The 26,448-nt window shown below is 39.6% G+C and overlaps 1 protein-coding gene, 1 non-coding gene and 1 pseudogene across 7 annotated transcripts in view; all 3 read right to left on the minus strand.

Moving 5' to 3' along the window:
* DLGAP1 (DLG associated protein 1) overlaps positions 1–26,448 on the minus strand; it is a 986,787-nt gene that overhangs the window by 121,497 nt on the left and 838,842 nt on the right. The window lies entirely within an intron of this gene.
* LOC136315601 (microtubule-associated proteins 1A/1B light chain 3B pseudogene) lies at positions 18,483–19,517 on the minus strand (annotated as a pseudogene).
* LOC136315847 (U1 spliceosomal RNA) lies at positions 25,394–25,558 on the minus strand. Its single transcript, XR_010727626.1, has one exon. It is a non-coding gene; the product is annotated as a U1 spliceosomal RNA (small nuclear RNA).

The following is a 26,448-nucleotide window of genomic DNA, read 5'->3' on the forward strand; positions in this document are numbered from 1 at the left end:
TTGGTCAGGCAGTGATGCCAGGAGGTATGAGTCATTGGCTTATTAAACAATGATCCTGTCTTTTTTAAACTGTAGAGTCTTTATACAGGAAACCAGGCCAGAATATTGATCTTTTTCAACCATATTTATTTTTATGTTTAACCATGGTGTCAGCAACAGTTGTTCAAATGAAAGGACAAACAATGCACTCTAATCAGTATGTAGAAATAGGTTCTCTACAAGTAAAGCCAGAAAATCCAACAAATTCTTATGGAAGATGTGGGTGGTGGTGGACCAGAGCCCAGTAATGTTACTTATTGAATAAAGAGAAAAAAGGAAGTTAAAAAACAAATAAAAGTCTGACTTTAAAACTCTAACTATAAAGATTATTTTAATCAAAACTATAGTGACTCATTAGCTACATATGGACTGTTCCTATTTTTTTAAACCTCAAATCAAACTTTTCTTTATAGTAGGATAGGTCTTAATATTGCAAGGAACTGTTTTAGTGAAAATCTAGAATTAGCTAAATCTACTTGGATAGCTAATATTAACATTATACAAAAAATTATAGAATGAAGGTAAATATATCTTTTATCTTAACATAGGAATATTTTAAAAAGTTGGAAGATTTAAGCAATGATTGACGATGCTGAAGTTACAAGTAACACTGCTGATTTCTAAGACACACAATAGACATTATCTGGTGACTGGCTGACATTGATTGACATTGCCTGAAATTCAGGGTAAGACATAGCACATACATATATGTATATATACACAGTGATTCTTCCCTCCCAGACCCATATTTAATTCTTCGTAGTCTGCAGAAATGTTTGAAAAATAAAATAGAAAAAAAAAAAAGACAGAGAAAAGAAAAAGAAAACCAACTGTTCTTTCTTCAACTTGATATTTTTAGTGTAGTAAAATTCCGATTCTTGCAGGTGGTTTATGTGGACCATGTCCATTGTCTTCCTGCAAGTCAGAGCCAGTCACTAACCAGATACGCTTTCTGCAGCAGTTCACCCATTCCAAAATTACTTCACCCTCTTTCCTACTGCTTCCACTTAATGCTGAACTTCAATTGATCTAAAACAATTCTCAGGAGAAAGGGTCAGGTTAAAATAATTCATGCTAAATAAAGCCTGAATGACCAGGGTTCACTAAAACCCTTCAATGACACTTCATTGTTGTTGAAATAGCAATCAAAATTGTAACCTTTGTCATCAAGGCCCTACGTGATAGATCCCTGCTCATTTTCCTGTTTCTTCTACTTCATCTTTAGCTACTTCTCTCTTCTCCCTGTGCTTTGCCATGCTTATGATTTCTGCTCCTGACTAGTGCACTAGCTGCTGCTTCTGGCTGGAATGCTCTCCCCTAACCTTCCAGATCTTCCTACAGCTAGCTCTCTTCATTCAGATTTTACTTCAAATATCACTTCCACTTTTTAATTACTGTATTTAGACCAGCCCCAAGAATAGCTCTCTAGACCATCTTTCTCTTTTATTATATTTTTTTCAAAGCATTCATTATTACTTAGAATTATCTCATTGATTTGTCATTTGGTTCCTTGTTCATATCCATCTTCCTCATTAGAATAAAGCAGAATGAGGGCTTGTTCTGCCTTGCCTGCTGATGCAACTATGACTAAAACAGCACCTGGCATGGAGTAAATACTCAATAAATACTATTGGATGAATTAGGAATCACTACCAAGTGCTTCTAGGTGTCCTAAAAGAGGATTTGATCTATCCCAGCAAATATATTTCAAACATGTTATATTAACTGTGGATATTGTTGAGCAGAGTCCTCAGATTTCATTATAATGATTATTGCTTGTTTCTATTCAGAGGCTGGTCTTCATAGAGGTGAACATTGACTTTGTGTGGGGTAAATATGCATAAGTGACAGTAGATAATTATGGTTTCAGGATTATTATGTTAAAAAGTTGATAAACATACTTCTAAGACACTAAGATAAACTAAGAAGTATGTTTATCATCTAGTTGGAAAAAAGATAATGCTATAAATGGACTTCTTATATATATGCGGCTTAAGTGTCTGTCGCCGATAGCTTATTGATTGCTTGCGTAACTGTACTAGCCAATGGGGTGAAGTTGCCACGGCATTCAAATAGTCCTGCCTTCTGGCATGCCACCTCACAAATTGAGGTTAAAGATTGGAGCAATTATTATGCTCTTAAGAAATCTTAACACCAGAAGGGGTCTTTGCAATGGTACAAGACTAGAGGTTCTCCAATTGAAAAATAATGTCATAATAGCTAAGTCTTTGGCTCCTCTAAAGGTGAAATACATGTCATTCCAAGAATTGATTTGGCTCTATCTCAAACAGGGTTGCTGTTTCAACTGAGACATAGACAATTTCCTATAAAACTTGCCTTTGCTATGACCATCAATAAGTCTCAGGGCCAAACGCTTAAGTGTGTTGGCATTTTTTTACCTGAGCCTGCATTTGGACATGGGCAACTTTATGTTGCCTGTTCAAGAGTTTGTGAAAGAACGGACGTAAAATTAAAAATAATTGATGGTCCTCTGCAAGGCGAGCTTAAAAATGATGGAAAGATCTACACAAGAAATGTTGTGTACAAAGAGATCTTTGACATGTGAATTAACATTTTATTATTTAAATCACCTTTATTTATTGAGCTAGTGGTGGCTCTTAAGAAATGTACCGCCAGTGGTTTCCTTCATTGCACTCTACTTTAAGCAATTAAGCAAGTAGAAGGGGGAAACCCCGTGGGGCAGTAAGCAAAGGGGCGTCCTCGCCGCCTGCCCTGGGTAATTCAGTTTGAATTAGCAGACACCTTTGCACAAATCATTGTAATTACAATTTATAATATCTAGAACAGCGGTCATTTTATATGACTGCCGGGCTTTCTAGTTAAGAAATATTAGCTAACTGATTTTATATCCAACTATCTCTAGAATCTGCAATTCTCACCACCACTATCATCACCCTAGGCCAAATTATCATAGCAATGTTTTATGAATCTGTATGATAAGAATAGAGAAAGAAGAACTAAGAAAGAGCCATTCAGTCTTTAATATCCTCCTTCAAGTGCATTCTCATACTGCAGCTGGAGTGATCTTTTCAAAAGGCAAGTCCAATTATATGCTATCCCTCACTCTTTTAAAAGTCTTAAATGACTTTGTATTATTCTTCAGATAAAGATCAAAAGGCTTAACATGACTTGCAAAGCTCTTCATGATGTCACCCTTGACTGAATAAAAATGGCTGCAAATTCCTCCTTCTACCTTCCACAGAGAGATGGGGGCTATGTACCTTCTTCTTGAATCTAGGCAAGCTCTTTGACTGCTTTGACCATTAAAATACGGTGGAAACGATGTTCTCCCAGTGTCTGTGCCCAGGTCTTATGAAACAGACAGTCTCTTCCCCTGTCTGTTGAATCACTCTCTTTTGGAACCCTGAGACACCAGGTTATAGGTCCTGAGACTGCTATGGTGGAGAGTCCAAATGTAGACATTCTGATAACCCACATCAGCTGAGGGAAGAAGCTAGAAGGCCTAGGAAACTGTCAATGAAAGCATGGAGGACAAACCCTGCCTGCGTAGTTCAGTTGGTTAGAATGTTGTCCTGCTACACAAAAGTTGTAGGTTCTGTCCTTAGCCAGGGCACACACAAGAATCAACTAATGAGTGAACAAATAAGTGGAACAACAAATTAATGTTTCTTTCTCTCACTTTCTCTTTTTTCTCTCTCTCTCTCAAAAATCAATCAATAAATATAAACTTGGAGGACAGGAAATACATTTTCTTGAAAATTGGAAGAAAATGCAACTTTTCTGATGTAGTAGTGGAAACTTTGTCAACATTACCACCTGTAGTAACATGGGAAATAGAAAAAATACTTAGCGAATTCTTAGCTTTTAGTGAGAAGATTTCCAAGCAGAATGTTTAAAGTGCCAATCAGTTTTTAAATAAATATAGCCTATAATAAAATATAGATAAAGATGAGTGAAAAAAGAACTGTTCAGTTTTCAAGCAAAGTTTAGAGGATATATAAAGCTTGTACTTGTTAGTTTAAAGGGAAAAGTAAAAAGTTTCATATTTCTAGCCTTTTTAAAGACAAAAGTCTCTCAAAGTAAGCAATTGACTAAAGATGAAAACCATCTTAAGGATGTGGCTGTAAGACTTTTATATGACTTTTAGAAAGATTTAAGTGTGTGCCTCATAAGCTTTGTAAAGAGACAAAAGGTCTTCTAAGAATCCTAAGGATGTTTTTTCCCACAGAAGCCTGACTCTGAGCCTAGGCCAAAGAAGGACCCATATTGAGGAGAAATGTGGATGTGTGTTTTGTCCAATGGAGTGAAGTTTAATAAGTTGCATAGGAAGCCCACAAAGATTTTAAGAGAAGTATATCAGTGAACACATTATCAGCTTTGACAGAAATGGGCAGAGGTAGTTCAAGATGAGAGTTTTTTTTTTTTTTTTCCATTTTTCTGAAGCTGGAAACAGGGAGAGACAGTCAGACAGACTCCCGCATGCGCCCGACCGGGATCCACCCGGCACGCCCACCAGGGGCGATGCTCTGCCCATCCTGGGCGTCGCCATTTTGCGACCAGAGCCACTCTAGCGCCTGGGGCAGAGGCCACAGAGCCATCCCCAGCGCCTGGGCCATCTTTGCTCCAGTGGAGCCTTGGCTGCGGGAGGGGACGAGAGAGACAGAGAGGAAAGCGCGGCGGAGGGGTGGAGAAGCAAATGGGCGCTTCTCCTGTGTGCCCTGGCCGGGAATCGAACCCGGGTCCTCCGCACGCTAGGCCGACGCTCTACCGCTGAGCCAACCGGCCAGGGCAAGATGAGAGTTTTTAAAGCCCCCAAGTCAGGAAACAGGCTGAGAAGATTCAGTTGCAAATGCTATTTTTTATGTACAATGGACTAAATCAGTGGTCCCCAACCCCTGGGCTGCGGACCGGTACTGGTCTGTGGGCCATTTGGTACCGGTCTGCAGAGAAAGAATAAATAACATGAAATGTTGTCAGAATAACAAATTTAAATACAGCCTGAATAATGAGGACATGCTTGTTCCTCCTTTAACTTAGCCCAATAAATATTGTAAGTTCAACAATTACATTTAAAAATACCACAGTTTTTTATGCCGGTTGCATAATTTTATTTTGTGCATTTATCTGTCCTACTCTAAGGGCTGGTCCGTGAAAATATTTTTTGACATTAAACCGGTCCGTGGCCCAAAAAAAGTTGGGGATCACTGGACTAAATTGTGCCCCGCACCATTCATATGTTGAGGTCCTAATTAATCCCCAATGTGATGGTATTTGGAGATGGGGCCTTTGGGATCTAATAAAGTTTGATAATGTCATGCAGATGGGACCACCATGATGGGATTAGTTCCCTTATAAGAGGAAGAGAAAGATGCTGTTCTCTCCACATGTATGCACTGAAGAAGCACCCTGTGAGCACAAAGTGAGAAGGCGACTTTCTGCAAGCTAAGAAGAGAGTCCTCATCACAACATGACCATGGTGGCACCCTCATTTCAGCCTTGCAGTCTTCGGAATTGGGAGAAATAACTATCTCTTGTTTAAGCCACCCCGTCTATGGTATTTTGTTATGCAAGCCTGAGCTTACTAAGACATTATGCAAACAGAAGAACTCAGAAGGTACAACCAAGAGTTTGGAAGGTGGAGACAAGAGCTGCAGAGAATCAGTCCTGGGGTGTGGCACTGGGATCTTCAGTTCAGGAACTGGCAACATATGAATGTCAGAGTTGTTATGGACCAGTGATTATATTGTTCTGTCCCCCTCCCCACCTCCACTCCTTGAATCAGAGTACTCATTGTGTCAATCTCATCTCTGTATCATCAATATGTGCTGGGTGTGTTTTTGTTTTAGTTTGCAAACCTTCATATTGAGAGAAACTGTACTAAAGAACTATATCAAGGGAACTTCATCAGCACCTGCACCTTACTTAGATGGTTAAGAACCTGAATCTCAAACTTGAACTTCACGTCATAAAGAGATAAAATTTTCAGAGGGCTTTCAAAGGAGAGAGAGAGTATATTTTGCTTTACAGAGGAATCTAAATAATTTGTGCACAGAGGGTGAATCATAGCTGACTAAAAGCAGCTGCAAATTAATTGAAACTGTTTCAATTGAGAGGTGGCGTCTCTGTCATTCTCCTTGATCTGGGAGGGCTTTGTGACTGTTTCGACCAGTATATTGGAAGTGATGGTCTGCCTGTATTTGTGCCCAGACCTTTAGACTTCTTGTTTTTGGAACACTATCCCTGGAAGGCCTGAGCTGACATGTAAGAAGTCGTGATTGACCCGTGGTGGCGCAGTGGATAAAGCGTTGACCTGGAAATGCTGAGGTCGCCAGTTCGAAACCCTGGGCTTGCCTGGTCAAGGCACATATGGGAGTTGATGCTTCCAGCTCCTCCCCCCTTTCTCTCTCTCTGTCTCTCCTCTCTCTCTCTCTCTGTCTCTCCCTCTCCTCTCTAAAATGAATAAATAAAAATTAAAAAAAAAGAAGTCGTGAAGATACAGTGCTGGAGGTGCCACTTGTAGGTGCTCTGTTCAACAATCTCAGCTGAGCTTACACTCCCAGATATTAAAACCAAGGTTCCAGGCATGTGTATAATGCCATCCTGGACCCCCTAAACCAGACCAACCTCTAGCTGAATGTAGAACAGAAGAATCACTCAGTTGAACCCTGCCTAAATTCTTGACCCATACAATCATAAATTATAATAAAGCAGTTGGTCGTTGTTTTTAAGCTGGTGAATTATACTTTGGGGTAATACATTTTATAAGTGATAATAACTGAAACAGTTACCTGTGCTTAAATTCTCTGACCTTACCCTGCATGTAATCTCTTAGCTTTCTGTACTCCAGCCACACCATTCTTTCGGTTTTCTGAATATTGGCACGATATTAATATTAACATGAACATGAACATGAACATTTCCTCACTCTTCATCTTTCAGCTTTTAGTTTACAAGGATTTTCTCATGAAGTTCTCCCCGACTTTCTAGATTAGTTTCATCGTTACAGTCGATTCTCCCACAAGAACTGTATTTCCTTCTTTTAGAGCAACGATCTCTGTGATCATTTCATTAATGCCAGTCTCTACCTCTAGACTGTAAACTCCATGAACAGAGAGCAGGACTCTTTGATCGTCACTGAATTCCCAGAGTCCAGCAGTGTGTCTGGATAAGGTAAGTGCTGAATAAATATTTGCTAACTAGATGAATGAAATATTTGATGCAGCTGATAAGGACTTTCTCCTTACCACAGCCTTTAGTAACTGTGCCACAATTCTTCTTTCACATACTGTGAACATTTGGATTCAAAGCCATTGTAACTGGGAAGGACAATAGGATGTGCTTATGAGGCCACTGTTCCAGCCTTGCTATTGTCTGCGCAGGCACAACTGAAGTTGGTCAAGTTCCTTTTTGTAATCCTTGGTGCAGAGAAGAGGAAGCGAAAGGTCGCTTCTGGGTATGCGTGGGCACAGGAGTGCAGAGAGAGAAAAACAATCAGTGCCTGCTCAGATTTATGACTTTCATGAAAATCAGGGAGCTTTCCTGAGCCTCTAAAGAAAGCTGTGGGTGCTCAAGTTGTTTAAATTATTCCTCAGTTTAAGTTTAAAAATAATTTTTTAACTAGATTGTGAGCTTTTTCCTACTGTGCCCCTTCACCCAAAGGAGGAAGGCCCAGGTGCACGCCTGAATGCTGGTGTCTAGGTAGATTCTGTTCCCTTCATACTCACTACCCCCAGAACTGTTTTCTTCATACCTAATTTGTATTCTACTCTTTTTAGAAATGCATTTTCCCCACTTAATTAGTCCTGTGCATGTGGAAAGTAGATAATCTATTGGAAACAATCTTTCTTAAAAATTTTCTGCTCTAATTCTTTAAGTTTTCAGTATGTCGCCTTGGCTGGATAGCTCGATTGGTTAGGACATCATCTGGAAGCACAGAGGTTGCGGATTTGAACCCTGGTCAGGGATAGGAACAGTTCGATGTTCCTGTCTCTCTCTCTCTGTCTCCCTTCTTTTCCGGCTAAAATTAAAAAAATTAAAAAAAAAAAAAAGTTTTCAGTATGTCATTTTTGTTGTGAAAGAGATAAGCCTAAGTATCTATAAATGTCCTTATAATTTCTGTTTTATAACTAAAAACCTATTTTTTTTGGTCTGATTATATTTCCACTTAACACCAAATGAGTCTGTGTACAATATTTCATTAAATGAATTTAGTAGAGCCCCAATCAGAGAGAAAAAAAAGATTGCCATTTATCTGTAATATCCCTGCTCTTTTAAATGAAAATATTCTCAAATGGCAGGGCGGCTCGGTAGACAGACATGTTTCGCGTCATTTTAGTGAGAGCACACACTCTGGGACTTTGCCCATTTCTCCATCTCCGATTTATCCTCTCTTTCTAAGTGCACAATACTGCACTTGTCCCTTTTGAACATGTAACAGATTAAAGAGCTGCCCAGGAGGCAGATGTAGGTACACCTTTGATCTCTCATCCTTGGGGGTTGAGAGAGGGCAGACACCTGGCGCTGTCGAATGGGAAACAAAACACAGCCCGACTGGAATTCCTTAAAGGGAACCACAACTGCAGCCAAGGTACAGCTGGGTTGGCTGAATGGGCACGGAGGGAGGGGAGCTCACGGTTGGGCGGAGGCCACAGCAGAGTCCCAACTGTACGATTCAGATTGTCTGGGGGTTGGTTAGAACGACCATTTGTTAGGTAGAGGACTGGAACCATCAGGCAATTTGCACCAAGAAAAAATGAAAAGTAACTGTTTTGTAAGGAATATTGCAAAACGTTCAGCTGTGCACAGATGCTAAAAGGCAATGTTGACAGCAATTCAGGAAGCTTTAAAAGGAAGGATTTATAACACCCTCCCCTCCATTAGCAGACTTTTCTTTTTATTAAGTATGTTTTTCATCTTTACACCAGGATGTTGTAAATATGGTACTTTTAGTCAAAATGAGACCCAGAGCCTTTCCTATAATTTGGTGAAACTGCATTGCCCCCTGGCGTCTGTGTGCTGTGGTTGCACTACCACATAGAATGCCAGTCAAGCTGTGTAAGGACGTAGCTTCCGGTCTTATTTGGGATCAGAGAACATAGGTTGAAACCACAAATCTAGACATGCTTTGATAAGACCCGAAATAAAATTTTGAAAGTAAGACTCTTACTTTTGCCACCCCCCAGTGAAATATCATGAGGCTTTCAAGTAGCTCTTAAAAAGAATGGACCAAATTCTAATCAGCCAATTTTGTAAACTTTTTTTTTTTATTGATTGACTCTATAGAGAGGAAGGGAGAGGGGAGAGGGATGGGGAGAGAGAGAGAGAAGCATTCATTGTTCTACTTGGTTGTGCTTTCATTGGTTGCTTCCCTTATGTGCCAGACTGAAGAGGGAACCCTCAACCTTGGTGCTGTGGGACAATACTCTAATCTGCTGAGTTAACTGGCCAGGGCCTTTAATTGGCCAATTTAAAATTTACCAGTGGTCCAGTGCATGGCTGCTACACACTGACGCATTTTCCAAGAAGTAACTCAAACATCTCCTGTGCTGTAAAACGTTTCCTGACTTCTCCTGGGCATTTGGTACACACCTGAACTGTCATGTCTTTCTCTGCCTTCATGCTTCCTTCGCTGATGGAAACTTGAAAGTGGAGATTGCACCTGAGTTCTCTTTGTATCCACTGTGACTAGCATGGTTCCTGGCAGATGGTATGCGTCCAACAAGAATGTGTTGTTGATTGCATATAACAATGCTTTTCACAAAATGATCCAGTACTTTTCTTGATCAGTCAGTAGTTGCTGAAAGTCAATATGGTAACCAAATTGGAGGCAGGAGAACATGGTCCTTGGGTAGGATTTGGGGGGGTCTTTAAACCCCCTGAAACTGTCAGAGACCAGGTCCAATTATGGTGGAGAATTGTTAGAATAATCTAAACTTAGACTGTATCTAGCTCTAACAATCTAGGAAGCTAGAAAACTATTCAAACTCTAACTTCCATTTCTTCCCCAAATGAACCTCTGCTTTAGAGAGATCATGAGTATATTCATTAACACTAATATAATTACGAATTTCTTCAGGGAAGATGTTTGTAGGAGTAAGTCAAACTTTTGAATGATCTTAATGAAGATACTGTGGCATGTTGATTAAGGCCACCAACCCTGCACTGAGTGACAATAAGCATGAGACACTGGAATCTGAGACAGGTTATATGTATTGAAGGGCAGACTAAAAAGGAACTGAAACTATGAATCAAGGGTCAGAATTACCAACATATAATGGATACAGTGTTATTCCACTTTAGATATAATTTTAGGGCAGAAAAAAATGACCAGATCTGAAGAATTGATTATATTAGAATGAGTCAAGAGATTGATATTATTAGCAAGACTGATTTGTTATAATAGTGTCACATTAATACTATTAATAAAAGTTTCTTGAAACCATTTGTTATGCTTTAAATAAAAAGAAATTTCAAGGAAGAAGGTTAGCATTGTGTAGAAACACAATTCATGTTTGTTAAAAGCTTGAATTTTGGAGTCAAACTAAATAGGTACGAATATGGACTATGCCACTGACCAGCCATTTCACCTTGAAAAAGTCACAAAACATTTCTGTGTCTCAGTTTCCTCAACGATCACAAGGAGGATGCCACTAAATAGCATATTCTATCTGGAACCTAGTAAATGCTCTCTAAATGATGATGAGGAGAACCATGGGAGTTTCCCACTAAGGTAGACTAGCAGGGATTTAAAAAAAATCTGTACTGTTGAAAGAGCCAGGCTCCTGGGCAGATTCATTCTACATGACATTGTTAACCGCATGCCCACCTCAAGGAATATTTTAGGGAGTAAGGTTCCGCCAGTGCTGGTCTTTTCCCTGAGGTTGGCCTAAGTGCAAACCTGGAATTAGGCACATTTCTGACACTTCCAGGCCAGTGTGACCAGACCTCTGGGAGTATGTTGGGGTCTGAGAGTATCCATCATTATTCCATTCCAGTGCAGATGTCCACCCTCAGAGTTAACCCAGAGCCTGAATAGCCACTAGGATGGGAGTCAAGGGCAGTCTTCTTTATCCCTGGTTCCTTCTGAAGGGGTCCAAAATTCAACACCGGGGCATAAAATTATCTTGAGCTGGGGGCATTTCAGAATAGGCATTTTTTTTTTGAAGTCCTTTATCTACCTAAAAGCAGAGCCTGACAAACAACTCAGTGGTCATAAGTGCACTTCCCAAGAGTTTCTGCAACCAGAGAAGAGTGACCTTTATCACCAGAGAAAATACATGTCACCACATTTAAACAGACATTGTCAAAAAACTATTATATCTCTCATCTATTTTCCTAAGAGTCCATTTCTCTTTCCTAAAAGTAATTCATAAGTGCTTTTCTCTTCCTTCCCTTCCCCTATTAGTACATAAGCCTCAAATTCTAACTGCCTTCTTGAGTCATATTTTTCTGTTAACTCTATGTAATTAAATAAAAATCTGTCTTTTCTTTCTAATCTGTCTTTTGTCACTTTAATTTATAGGCCCTCAATGAAAGAACATAAGAGAGTAGAGGAAAAAATTTTTCTTCTTCAACATATCTCTATATGGTTTTCGCCTAATATTGGACTTCACTGTGCTAAATTTCTTCTCAGGTTCTCAGAACTAGCTTGAGATCTTGCACCAGGATATCTTCACTTTAAGAAGCTATGGCATAAGAAATGATGACATCGGATCATTTACAATAACATGATGGACCTTGATAACATTATACTGAGGGAAATAAGTAAATCAGAAAAAACGAAGAACTATATGATTCCATACATAGATGGGACATAAAAATGAGACTCAGAGACATGGACAAGAGTGTGGGGGTTATAGGGTGGGGGGGGGGAAGGAGTGGGAGGGGGTTGGGGGAGGGAAGGGTCACAAAGAAAACCAGTTAGAAGGTAACGGAAAATAATTGGACTTTGAGTGATGGGAATGCAGCATAATCAAATGTCAAAATAACCTAGAGATGTTTTCTCTGAACATATGTACCCTGATTTATCAATGTCACCCCATTAAAATTAATTAAAAAGAAAAAAAGAAGAAGCTATGGCAGCCTGCCCAGTGGTGGTTCAGTGGATAAAACATCATTGATCCTGAATGCTGAGGTCACTGGCTTGAGCAAGGGATTATCCACACAATACCAAAGGTTGCTGGTTTGAAAAAGGGGAGCTGGTTTGGCTTGAGCCTGAAGTTTAATTCTTTTTTTTTAAAAATTTTATTTTATTGATTTGAGAGAGAGAGGAAAGGAGAAAGACAGAGATGACAGGAACATTGATCTGTTCCTGTACGTGCCCTGACCGGAGGTCGTCGAACTGACAACCTCTGTGCTTCAACACGATGTTCTAGCCAACCGAGGTATCCGGTCAGGGCCTGAGGTCATATGAGAACAATCAATGCACAACTAAAGTGAAAGCAACTACGAGAAAATGCTACTCCCCCCCCCCCTGCCCCCCTTGCTGCCTCATTCTCTTACTCTCAAAAAAAAGCTATGGTAAACTTAAGTCTGCCATAAATCAGAAGTATAACGTCCCATAATATTTGATGTGTTAATATTTATAGAGCATCTCTGAATATTCATAGAGCATTTTGGAACAATGACTGACAAATATAAATGCTAGATATATATTGAATAAAAAAGAAAGCTATATTGTGCAATCCCATTTAATAGAAAACAACTTAGACTTATTTAGTTTCAAGCCTCTTAGATATTTTTTCTTATTTGGCACTGTATCTTTATAATCTTGCATATAAGATGATGTAAAAAGTGAATACTATTAAGAAAGATAAATCTTTTTACTGTTGGAACAAGATAAGCAAAGTGAGATAATCTTAACTAACTTTTGCCTTTTGAAGTGTAACTGGGAATGACATTTTTATTTATTTATTTTTTTTATTTATTCATTTTGAGAGGAGAGAGAGAGAGAGAAGGGGGGAGGAGCAGGAAGCATCAACTCCCATATGTGCCTTGACCAGGCAAGCCCAGGGTTTGAACCGGTGACCTCAGCATTTCCAGGTCGATGCTTTATCCACTGTGCCACCACAGGTCAGGCTGGAATGGCATTTTTAGATGTGTACAAAGCCATGTTTAGACTTATAAAAAATGGAATGGGTGGATGACTGGAGAGATAAATTGTGGTAATAGCTACTAACAATGGTGCAAAATTATGCATCCTATGGGAGCAGAATATATTTATTATTTTTCAGGAAGAGAAGAGACTTAATAATGGTCCTTCTAATGTAATTTTAATAGGTGTATGGCCATCGGTGAGCTAAGTGGGGCTGGCTTCCTGGGAATTCCAGCGCATTTCTCACGAACCTGGCAACTAATAACTCCCTGGACAGTTGTTTCTGTCATTTATCCCTCCAATTTTATTGATTTATTTATTTAGCCAGAGAGACAGAGAGGGAGACGGAAAGAAGGGCCGATAAGGAGAGACAGGAAGGGAGAGAGATGAGAAACATCAACTCTTTGTTGTGACTCCTTAGTTGTTCATTGATTGCTTTCTCATATGTGCCTTGACCAGGGGGCTCCAGCAAAGCCAGTGATCCCTGCTCAAATTTGTGACCTTGGGCTCAAGTCACTGACCCTGGGCTTCAAGCCAGTGGCTTTTGGGCGAACATACCACTTTCAAACCAGTGACCTCGTGCTCAAGCTAGTGAGCCTGTGCTCGAGCCAGATGAGCTCACGCTCATGCTGGTGACCTCGGGTTTTTTGTTTTGTTTTTGTGACAGAGACAGAGAGAGGGACAGAGATGAGAAGCATCAATTCTTTGTTGTGGCACCTTAGTTTCTCAGTAATTGCTTTCTCATATGTGCCTTGACCGGGGGGCTACAGCAGACCGAGTGACCTCTTGCTCAAGCCAGTGACCTTGGGTTCAAGCTGGTGAACTTTGCCCAAACCAGAGGAGCCTGCGCTCAAACTGGCGACCTTGGAGTTTTGAACCTGGGTCCTCAGCATTCCAGTCCAATGCTCTATCCACTATGCCACCATCTGGTCATGCCCCCCCCCATTCTTTTTTGTTGGCTAATTTTTGTCAGCTAAATTCTTATGTGAGTGCAATATCCACCCTACAGAAAAAAATTCTTCTTAGAGGTTTTATTTTCATTGGCAAATGATTTGTGAAAATGTTGACTGTCATTTCTAAGTGTAAATTGAAAATGCAACTGTATGTTTTCTATAAGTGCAATCAAGCATAACATTGTGTGATATTTCTGAGAAATTTCTAAGTACTTTTTATTTCAATGTCTCTCAATGTAAATAACAATTCTAATTACCCATGCTTGTATTAACCATATCTTGAAAATAACATTTGACAACTGTCAGGCAAGCAAAATGGTCGATATTTGGTCAATAAATCATTTAAGATTAACTTTTACATAGCTAAGCACATTGAGATTAAGGTCAATTAATTTTATTTTAGCTTATTAAGAATATCTATGCATCGTGGCGGATGTTAACCAGACTTATTTTGGTGATTGTTTTGCAGTATATACAAATATCAAATCATTATGTCATACACCTGAAACTAATACAATGATATATGTCAATTATTACTAAAATTATATATTAAAAAAATAAAAAGTATCTGAAAAGTTTAATCTGTTTGACTCTTGGTTGAAACCATTTAATAGCCTCCCATTGCAAAACCTACTAAATCCTTCATATGGCATAAACCATGGGTTACCTGGGTCCTTACTAGTCGTTGTTTTAGCTTAGACCACTCCTGTACCCTCCTCTTCTCTTTCCCCACTACCAATCTCAATGTTTCAGTTGCTCTAGACTCCTTTCAGTTAGGTAGCTTTTCTTCTCATTCTTGTCTCTAGCCTTTGCTTTTCACTGTTCTCTCACCTGGAAATGAAGTAAGATCCTTTTGAAGAAGGAGTAATGGATTTTCCCTGACCACACACTAAACAGTTGCCTTAAAATCCTAACACCCTTATTTTTCTTTTTATACAGCATCTGTACTTATGGTAAAAAATCACTGTACATGCATAAAGCGTTATTAAAAATCTCCTCAGATTATTTGCTTCTTGAAGTAATGGCATAGCATGGGTCAGTGTTACTGCTGTGTTCTCAGTGCCTGGCACACAGTAGGTGCGCAAAAGTGCTTAATAAATAAGAGAATATTTATTTATTTATTTTTTACAGAGACAGAGAGAGAGAGTCAGAGAAAGAGATAGGTAGGGACAGACAGGAATGAAGAGAGATGAGAAGCATCAATCATTAGTTTTTTGTTGCGACACCTTAGTTGTTCATCGATTGCTTTCTCATATGTGCCTTGACCGTGGAGCTACAACAGACTGAGTAACCCCTTGCTTGAGCCAGTGATCTTGGGTCCAAGCTGGTGAGCTTTGCTCAAACCAGATGAGCCAGCTCTCAAGTTGGAGAGCTTGGAGTCTTGAACCTGGGTCCTCCGTATCCCAGTCCAACGATCTATCCACTGTGCCACCGCCTGGTCAGGCGAGAGAAGAAATTCTTAATTCTCCTAACTCTTAATTGGCAGTTCATGCTTTCCCGTTTCATGGCTGACCTTGAGCAAAAATGATAATCATGTCCTGGAAATTGATTAAAATCTGAGGTGGAGCCAGTTATTTTCATAAAGGGAGAAAACAGGTTTTGAACTTGAACTACCCAGGTTTCTCTGCTAACCTTTCCTCCCACACATTCTTTAGTACCACCGATGGGAGTGCAGTCTGAAAGAACCTAAGCAAACACTTAGGTTCCAGTTTCCACTCTGCAGAATCTGTTTTAAAGAAATAATCATAGATGCTTTTACCCTTGTTCCCACACATTCTGTTCCCAGCAGAACAACAAGCATAAGTCTTCAAAAACTGAGATCATGGGGAGCATTTGAGATTTTGCTTCTTGGCATGACATCAGTTTAGCTCAAATAAACTCATAAAAATTCTCTCTAAAAAAAATCGAGATAATGTAAGCCTGAAGTGGCTCTTATTTCACTGAAGAGTAGAGCCAAATCCTTCCAATTGTCAGCAAAATCCTGCATAATTCATGTTATCTATGAATTTAATGTTATTTTTTTCTTCAGATCTTTTTTCCTCTTTTATTTTTTACTTTTTATTTATCAATTTCAGAGAGAGAGATTAAGGAAGAGAGAGAGATGAAGGGAGAGAGAGAGAGAGAGAGAGAAGAAGGGAGACAGAGAGAGAGGAACACTGATTTGGTGTTCCCTCATCTATGCTCTCATTGGTTGACTCCTGTATGTGCCCTGACCGGGGATCTAACCCACAATCTTGGCATAGAGGGAGGACACTTTAACCAACTGAATTACCTGGCCAGGGCTAGAACATTTTCCAATGAAAGATTTTTGTTCAAAAAAACCCCCACAAAAGTATTATTTAGAAGAGAACAGTGACATTTAGGAAGGAGCTTTGGAAATTTAACATTCTGTTTCTTTTACATTAACAGTTATGATGATTCCTGATTTTTTTTTTGATTCCTGATTTTTCCTGAAAAATTTTTTTTTTTTTTTTTTTGTATTTTTCTGAAGCTGGAAACCAGGAGGCAGTCAGACAGACTCCCGCATGTGCCCGACCGGGATCCACCTGGCATGCCCACCAGGGGGCGATGCTCTGCCCATCCGGGGCGTCGCTCTGTCGCAACCAGAGCCACTCTAGCACCTGGGGCAGAGGCCAAGAAGCCATCCCCAGCGCCCGGGCCATCTTTTGCTCCAATGGAGCCTGGCTGTGGGAGGGGAAGAGAGAGACAGAGAGGAAGGAGAGGGGGAGGGGTGGAGAAGCAGATGGGCGCCTCTCCTGTGTGCCCTGGCCAGGAATCGAACCCAGGACTCCCGCACACCAGGCTGACGCTCTACCACTGAACCAACTGGCCAGGGCCTGAAGAATTTTTTACTGGGAAAACATAGCCACCATTATTTAACCACTCAACTGCTGATTAGAAAGACACACACTAGAAAAAATTTTGATGTCTACATTTCTTTTCCTTAAAACAGGTCGGGAACCTTTTTGGCTGAGAGAGCCATGAACGCCACATATTTTAAAATGTAATTCTGTGAGAGCCATACAACGACCCGTGTACATTACGCATTATCCAATAAAAATTTGGTGTTGTCCCGGAGGACAGCTGTGATTGGCTCTAGCCACCCGCAACCATGAACATGAGCGGTAGGAAATGAATGGATTGTAACACATGAGAATGTTTTATATTTTTAATGTTATTATTTTTTTCTATTAAAGATGTGTCTGCAAGCCAGATGCAGCCATGAAAAGAGCCACATCTGGCTCGTGAGCCATAGGTTCCTGACCCCTGCCTTAAAAGTTAAGGAGAACTAGATACCACCAGGGAGTGTTTAAGATGTTTCGAGACCACACGCCTCTAAGTACTAGTTCTTGTTCTGTGTTCCTTTTGAAGTCATGGTGTTCTGCACGCATGGCTCAATTTCAGCTGCTCATCACTAGTGTGGCAAGTACATCTCCCACATCAGGGCGGGCTAAATGCAGAGAAGGTGGGAGAACTTACTCCAGACCCACTCCCCTTTTCCTGTTTTCTCACCATCTTCCAGATGGGTTCTCTGTCTCTAATGCCTGGGTGAGCCCTTATGTCCTCTCATCCGGGCACCTTCAGCTATATTCTAACTGGTCTTTCTTCAGACCTTTTCTTTTTTAATTCATTCTTCATAAAAGTGACTTTCTTTTTTTATTTATTTTTATTTTTTTTTATAAATTTGTATTCTTTTAAATTTTTTTAAAATTTATTTATTCATTTTTAGAGAGGAGAGAGAGAGAGGGTGAGAGAGAGACAGAGAAAGAGAGAGAGAGAGAGAGAGAGAGAGAGAAGGGGGGAGGAGCTGGAAGCATCAACTCCCATATGTGCCTTGACCAGGCAAGCCCAGGGTTTCGAACTGGCGACCTTAGCATTTCCAGGTCGACGCTTTATCCACTGTGCCACCACAGGTCAGGCCAAAAGTGACTTTCTTACCTAAAAACTGCGATCAGCTCTCCACTGCCCAAACCAGAAAGTTCGAGGCCCATTTTCGTGTAGCTCCAACTTCTATTTCCATCACTCTCTCTGTGTACACTGTTGTTTGGCTTCACTCTTTCCTTCACGTACAGTGTACCGCTGTGCCTTCACTCCTCTGCATGGAAACCCTTCCCCGGTTTTTCTTTTTTTATTGGTAACTTAGAATGCAAAGCATTTTACTTTTAAACTTCTAAATCTGAAAACAAGACAGCCTAGGTTAAATAATATAGTCTCCCAAAGCTCAGTTTTTCTGCTTGAAGTAGAGAAACAACTTTCTAAAACTCCTAGGTAGGAACACTCCTGTTCTGATAGTCTGTGATTAGACGAACTGGTCAATCTCAGTTGATAACATGGCTCCTCCCCACCCTCCTTTTTTTTCATGTTGGTAAAGGTTTAAAAATTCTAGAACAGATACTTTTTTTCTGGTCTTACACCTACAGTTTTATTCTAAATGTCTCCTAAGAGGCATATACCATATACAGGAATCCACCTTCATCCTTCTCACTTTCATGCACTTCCAAAATCGTTGTGCACATGCTCACCATGCTGCGCCCATTCACCAACAGGAAGAAGACTTGACTGGCGTTGAGTTGTACGTGCCTTTTAAAGCTCTTGAGGAGTTCACTCACGTTGACATGATCAGGTACAAGAGTCGGTTTTACCCAGAACAGGAAGCTCCTTCTCACCCTGCTTTCGTTCTACTCTCAGCGGGATTTTGGTTGGATGCTGTTTCTGGATAACTCGGACGTCTTCTACTCTTTGCTAGAAGGTGCAGGGCTGCTGGAAGGTCTTCCAGGGCTGCGTGGTGTGGGTGGCTGGGAGTGGGAGGTGAGGCGGACGGTTCCGGCAGCTTTGGCTGGAGGTGGATCCAACTGTGGCAACAGCGCCTTTTTTAGTCCCTTCCTTTTTTTTTTTTTTTTTTTTTTAAACTTTTTGGACTCAATTCACCGCCTATTACAGTGAAGCCTTCCCAGTTTTCTTCAGGCACAAATCTATACTTTTACTGCTTCCTTAACACTCGGCATATCTCTCTATGGCCCTTACTACACAGTCTTTCTTCTAATACTTTATACAGCATTTCTGTTGTCCTTAGTGACCTGCGCAGCATTAGAGACTAGAGCCCTGCTCTCATTGGTTATTCTATACTGTTCCTCTTCAGAAGTGTTAGTTGATAGAAAATCACAGTTGATAGAAAATCACAGCTGAGAGGATAACACAGAGAGCAATTCTAACTAAAAATTACTGTATGAACTCATGTTGGTAAAGGTTTAAAAAGTCTAGAACATACTATTCTATTGCTAGCACACAAGCTGCTGTTAAGATGAAGAAGGCGATGATTATTATAATTAAAACCAGCACCACCTTACCACTTCCATCATCACTTCCACCATCACCACCTTCTCCATCACCCTCTCCACTATCACTACCTCCACCACCTCCATTGTCAGTACCCCCACCACCAGAACCATCTCTACAGCTGCATCTCTACACCTCTCCCTCCAGCCACTATCACCACTCCCATGATCACTTCCTCCATCATCACCTCCATCACTATCTTCATCACCATTTCTACCACTTCTGCCTCCACTACCTCCACCTTTACCACCTCAACTAGTTCCACCACTTTTATCATTTCCACCAAGTACATCACTATCATCATCCCCATCCAATAGTATTTATTGAACACTGTCAAGTACCAGGCACTGAGTAAACTTTTATATGCATGATCTCATATTTATAATCTGATTAAAGCAGATTGCTATGGTATGGATGTTTTTGTCCCCTTAAAACTCACATGTTAGAATCCTAAAGCTAAAGTGGTAGTCTTAGGCAGTGGGGCTGTCAAGAGGTAATCAGGTTATAAGTAAGGGCAGAGCCCTCATGAGTGGGATCAGTTCCTTTATAAAAGAACCCCTAGAAAGCTGTCTTATTCCTTCTGCCATGTAGGTTACATGTGAGGCTGTTTATAAACCAGGAAGCAGGGCCTCCTCAGACATAGAACCTGACCATGTGTGCACTCTGATCTCTGACCTCTAGCCTCCAGAACTGTGAGGAATATGTTTATGTTGTTAATAGACCACTCAGTCTGTGGTATTTCGTTAGAGGAGGCAGGACGGACTCAGACAATGAGAAAACTGAGGCCCAGAGATTAAGTAACATGTTGTAATTACATAGGTCCAGATGGAAGAGTTTGGATTATAATTTGGGGTTCTCTGACCTCAGAGTCTAAGTTCTTTATCTTTAGAAAAAAATGTCACCTACACCCCAAATTCCATGAATTCTACTTCCTCTTACAGCTCTTCTTTCAGTGTTTTCCACATGCTGAGAACACAATAAATGTGGAAATTCAATACTGGATGCAAAAGTTAGTAGCTTAATTAACATCCACCTTGCTGACTGAGTGTGTATGTGTTTTAATTTAAAAAGGCACATCATACCACGAACAATTGGTTTTCATATTTCTTATAAATTCTTCATTTCATATGCTGCTCATATTAAATCCAAGATATTTTATTTTTGGTTTTAAATAGTAAGGCAAGGCTAAGGGTAATCTTAATTACCATAGAAGATATGTCTATGTCTAAAAATGTGGTTACCAAAGATGACTATAAGAGGAAGATCAAAAGTAAGGAGGAGTTGGAAAATAATGAGTTCTGTATGTTATGTAATGCCCTCCAAATTAGACAAATTTATGCAAAAGGAATCTAACACACTTTTGTTTTCACTTAGAATGCCAGTGAGAAAATCCGTTGCAAAGAACAACTGCACCACTTGCTTTTGCTTGACCTTCCAAGCTGTATGCCTTGAACAGACAAAATTTGACATTAGGAAGGCAAATTTGCAGAGGCTTGGTTAGAATACTAGTATTTCAACGGAAACTGGAACTAATAAATCAGATCTTCCCTGTTACTAATAAGCTACTGCCGATTACCTCACAATTTCTTGTTTTCTTCATTCCTATTATCTTTATTCACTTCCATTCCTTCTGGAAGTGAGCATTTCCACCTCCTGTCCTATGGGAACCTTTTCTATTGTGAGCAGCTCCCTCCTTCCTTACCCCAGCCTAAGGAAACGAACTTTTCCTTGATAAACCCATTGCTCTGAAGCCCTTGCCAATTTGAAGCCATTTCTTACAGTTCAGCATACATAAAAAAACTTCATTTATTAATTACAAAAGGTACCACATTTTCATGGTTTACATTTCAAAATTTAGCAGAGTGGCCAGTGAAAAGTCTCTTTCCAACCCATATTCCCAATCACCAGATCTCTCTCCCCTAGTGTAATCAATGAATGTTCTCCGTGTTCATGTGTATCACCATGCCTGCTCATTCCTACTGCCAGTTGTAAGTCATTCTTCTATTTCCACCGTCCTACATACTCCCTTGTTTCTAGGCTGAGTCCACGTATACCATTTTCTCTGTTGATATCCACTAACTCATGTTCTGCAGTGGCTTTAGTCCTTGTTTCATTGACCTTTCCATTCCATCCTCTGAGATTTCAACATTCATGTTTATAGCCTCGCAGAATTTCCTCCACTTTAGTGATCTTTATCTCGACTCCAGTTCCTCAACTACCAGCCTCATCAAACCTCAGCCGTCAGAATTTCTCAAAACAACACCACCTCTAAGTGCTCGAAGAGTAAAAGTGCTCCTCTGACCACAGTCCCTTTACCTTACAGCTTTATCACCCTTTCTGTGGAATGACTCACCTCCAGGGCCACTGTAAGACTCTAGCACATCTTGTCTCTAGTTTACCCACTGAGTCAGCTCCCTGTGGGTTTCATGTGTTGTCCTTCTTAACCTGGCCCCTGACCAATGAGAGAATTCTTTGTCTTTTTCACCAACTACCAGTTACATCTCTTCTAATATTACTCATCACCTATATATTCCTGGGGCAGATATAAAGACACTTAAAAACCTCCAGTGGCCTCCCGGGGATTCAATCTAGAATTCTCATCTAAACAACAAGTGAATTCCCTGATCTGGGAGGTCTGTGTTTCTAATGTATCTGTAACCACAAACATGTTCAAACTTGCTCTCATTTGACCATACCTCAGACTTCCCACCTCTAAGCCATTTGCTTGATTCTTCCTTCTGCTTAATCTGCTTATAGTTTTATCTCTCATTATTTGTGCTTATTGAAGCCCCACAGATTCTTTAAGGTCCATCTCAAATGATATACTTCCTTCACCAAACCTTCTCTCACTTTCCCTCTCTGAATTCTAAGTCTTGTGTGAACCTCTTTTAAAAAACAAAGCACACTGTGTTTCTTTTTGTATAGTTCTTTTTGTATCTGATCTTTCTAATAAACAAAGCTTCTTGACAACTTTTGCATTTATCGTTGTAGTCCCTACAACATTAAACAATTGCTTTATAAATTTGGATAGAATGCATTAAAAGAGTTATTATTATTATTTTTTTACTAATAAGAACTAGAAAAAATGTGAAATCAAATCAGGACAGAATCAACATTACAATGCTCTGGTAGGCTATTATACCATTCAACTTCATTCTCAAATATTATAGAAGACTATTTTTTGTAGAGACCAAGTTTTCTATTTATTTTTAAAAATTATTTTTATTTTTCAATTACTGTTGACATACAATGTTATATTAGTTTCAGGTGTATCCCCAGTGACTAGACATTATATAACTTACTAAGTCCTGATCATCCCAATAAATCTTGCACCCCGCTGACACCATACACAGTTATTACAGTATTATTGACTCTATTCCCTATGCTGTCCTTTACATCCCCATCACTATTCTGTAACAACCAATTTGTACTTCTTAATCCTTTTACCTTTTTCACCCATCCCCCAACCACTTCTTGTCTGGCAATTGTCAAAATGTTCTCTGTACCTATGAGTCTGTTTTTTGTTCTGTTTGTTTATTTTGTTTTTTAGGTGAAATTTTTGTTAGATATGTATTTATTGCCATTTTATTGTTCATATTCTTATCTCTTTTTTTTCTTCTTCTTAAAGAAGACACTTTAACATTTCATGTATACTGTTTTGGTCGTAATGAAATGAACTCCTTTAGCTCTTTCTTGTCTGGGAAGCTCTTTATATATCTTTTAATTCTAAATGATAGTTTTGCTGGATAGAATAATCTTGGTTGTAGGATCTTGGTTTTCATCACTTTGAATATTTCTTGTCAACCTCTTCTAGCCTGTAAAGTTTCTGTTGAGAAATCAGCTGACAGTATTATGGGAGCAACTAACTGCTTTTGTCTTGCTGCTGTTAAGAACCTGTCTTTGTCTTGAACCTTTTGCAATTTAATTACGATTTGTCTTGATGTGGGTCTTTCTGTGTTCATCTTGTTTGTGACTCTTTCTGGGTCCTGAACTTGTATGTCTATTTCCCTCACCAGGTTAGGGAAATTTTCCATGATTATTTTTTTCATGTATGTTGGGGGCAGCCCCAGCTCACAAAAGAGGTCAATGAACAACAGCTGTGACAATCACTGGTGGTCCAGGCTTAAGTTGTGACTACTGTATTCTTTTTTTAAATTTTTTATTATTTTCAATAGATTTTACTTATTGATTTTTAGAGGGAGAGAGAGAGAGAGAGAAACATTAACTCATAGTTGCTTCACTGTAGTTATCCATTAATTACTTCTCATACGTGCCTTGACTAGGCAGGCACAGGGTATTGAACTCAGCGTTCCTGGCTGATGCTCTATATCCACTGTGCCACCACAGGCCAGGCATGACTATTGTATTCTTGATCAACAAGACAGCTGTGTCTTTGCCACAATTGTCATTTTCTCATTTGCCCCAGCAGATTTTTACATTTTCACAGAAGCTCTTATTGACCTCCATTCTTTTATAATCATTCTTTAATTCTGTACTAGTTGGCCTTCCTGACATAATAAAGAGTGTAGTCTTTATAATCATAAAAGGGTTTGTGTGACAACATTATCATTCTTTCTGTGGTGAGAATTAATATCAACTTTTACTTCTAGAGAAACCCAGCTCTGGATTGTGGCACTTGACATCTGAGTCTCATGGAGAACTAAGTACAGACACCAGGAAAGAGTGTGTTATTTCCATCTATAGTTTTTAATCATTCCCCAAAGTTCAGTCATTCCTGTGCTCAGTCCTTTATTGATCCTTTGATGACACATATGCAGCACACTAGTTTTAGGGTTTACAGAAGGCAGATGGCCTTCAAGCTCTCTGCTGCTTTGGCTCTTTAGGAAGGCCAACAAGGACATGAGGTGTCGTTATGGTTTTCTGACTTCTGTTAGGCTGTGGAGCTATTTCCCAAGAGAATAGTATAAAGTGTGAATTATTTCCCAAAAGAATAGCACAGTAGTTCCTCAGAAGAGGTATCGGTTGAGGTTTGTGGCTTTTCTCTCTTTAGTTGATATGAATATTCACGTTCTCTGGTTGCAGCGAGCCAGTGGCATGGCAAGTTAGACTGGCTGGAGATCCCTATTTGTTATCTCTCTCTGATTGCCAAAGCCCAAGAGGAGCAAAACCAAGCCAGAAGCCTCATTCCAATTGCTTAGTGTTAAATGAAGAACATGACAAAAAGACCAGCTGTGAACTCTGCCTCAGGGCCTATCCCAGGTCTACAAAAGGGGGGAAGACCTAGAGAGAATGAATGGCAGTGACACCTATGGCTTGCAGGCAGAGGAAAGGACTACAGGTTGGGACTGATCATAGAGTCTCAGTTTTCTGAGAAAGTCCCGATTTTAAATATTCTATTCTGTTTTCAGATGTGTTTTGTTGCTTCATCTCAAAAGCTTAGATGTTGACAATTTGGGGGAAAAATACTGTGTTTACCCATAGTAGCGTTCTCTACACACAAATGCTATCATTCACACACTTGGGTCTAGAAAGAGTGGAGGAGGTCTCTGTAGAACTTATGCTACCAGTTTTGGTTTCCATAGTCATACTGAAAGGTAAGCAAAGCAGGCTAAGAAGGCAGTCCCGAAGGGATGAGACCATGTCTGAAATAACAGCTGATCTGGCAAGACTTGAAATAGCGTGTCTTCAGCTGTCTTGTTGAAAGCAGAGAGGTTGATTTAACTCAGTTTACAGGCACAGGCATGGAGGCTGATCAGGATTCAATTTAATAACTGTTTTCAGCACCAGAGTAGGGACTATGAATTGATATCATTTTAGAGAAATTGCAAGAGGTTTAAATGGGCTGGAAAACAACACTATCCTTCCATTTTTTCAGTTGTTAATTTTTAGAGTCAGAGATGATGTCTTGGAAGAATTAATCAAAGGGGGCATTTCTCACATTGACTTCTTTCTTTCTTTCTTTCTTTCTTTCTTTCTTTCTTTCTTTCTTTCTTTCTTTCCCTTTCCTCCTTCCTCTCTTTCTTTTTGTCAAGGGGAAGCACAAATGCAGTCCCCCCACTACCACAAATCATGCAGTTGAGTTTCCCACATTTGGAGAAACTACAGGGGTCAGCATACCCAGATTGCAATGTGTGAGCCTCGCCCTGGGAAAATCCCCTTTCTGATCATGGTATCTATCCTGCCAGGTGATTATTCACATTGATTTGTGACTATAAGTATCTATAAAGAAGAATGTCTTTTGCCAGGATCTTCAGGGAGGAAACTATGCTTCCCATTCCACAGATGGACACATATCTACTGTGTGATGTTAATAAAAATGTGAGGCATTTTAAAATTCAAGAGTATTTTTTTTTATAACCATCTTCTTCAAAGAGCTCTGATTTCTAGTTACTTTATATGATAATGATAATGACCAAATAAAATGCTTATTTGTCTCTATCAAAAATATTTATATAAATTGATACTGCTGGATAAATTGCAGATTCCTTATGCTTGGGTACATATTTATTTTCTTTCCTCCTCAAAAAGCCAGTATGTTCTTACTAGGAGACTATGATGTTTTGGAAAAAGCTCTAGATAAAGTTCAAGGCCACATGGCTAATTTTTAGATATGTAGTTAAGAAGATAAATGAGAGAAAGAAGTTAGATCCACACCTCTCAAAGATTGTAATTTTTCTAAAGATGCTATTAATTTATGAGTCAGAAAGCCTGGATTTGAGTCCTGGTTCTTCTATAACAAGGTGTTTGACAACTGTTAAGTCATTTTGATCTTTGTTGCCTAATTTGTAATGAAGCAGCTACTCTAGATGAACTACGTAAGTCTCTTTTTGTTGTAGAATTCTGAATCTAACTCTGGGAACTGATGCCACATGTAGACACAGGACTTCTTACTGAGTTCTAGAAAAAGCTAAATAATACGGAATGCCTAGAAGCTTTCTTTATCAGTGAGTATTGTTTGATTGATCACTAGGGTCCAAAGATTTACAAAAATATATTCAGTGTATATTTCTTTTCTTTTTTTTTTATTCAGTGAGAGGAGGGGAAGAAGAGAGACATATCCCCTGACCAGGATCTACTTATCAA

This window comes from Saccopteryx bilineata, chromosome 11 (genome assembly GCF_036850765.1).
Source record: "Saccopteryx bilineata isolate mSacBil1 chromosome 11, mSacBil1_pri_phased_curated, whole genome shotgun sequence".
Lineage (NCBI taxonomy): Eukaryota > Metazoa > Chordata > Mammalia > Chiroptera > Emballonuridae > Saccopteryx > Saccopteryx bilineata.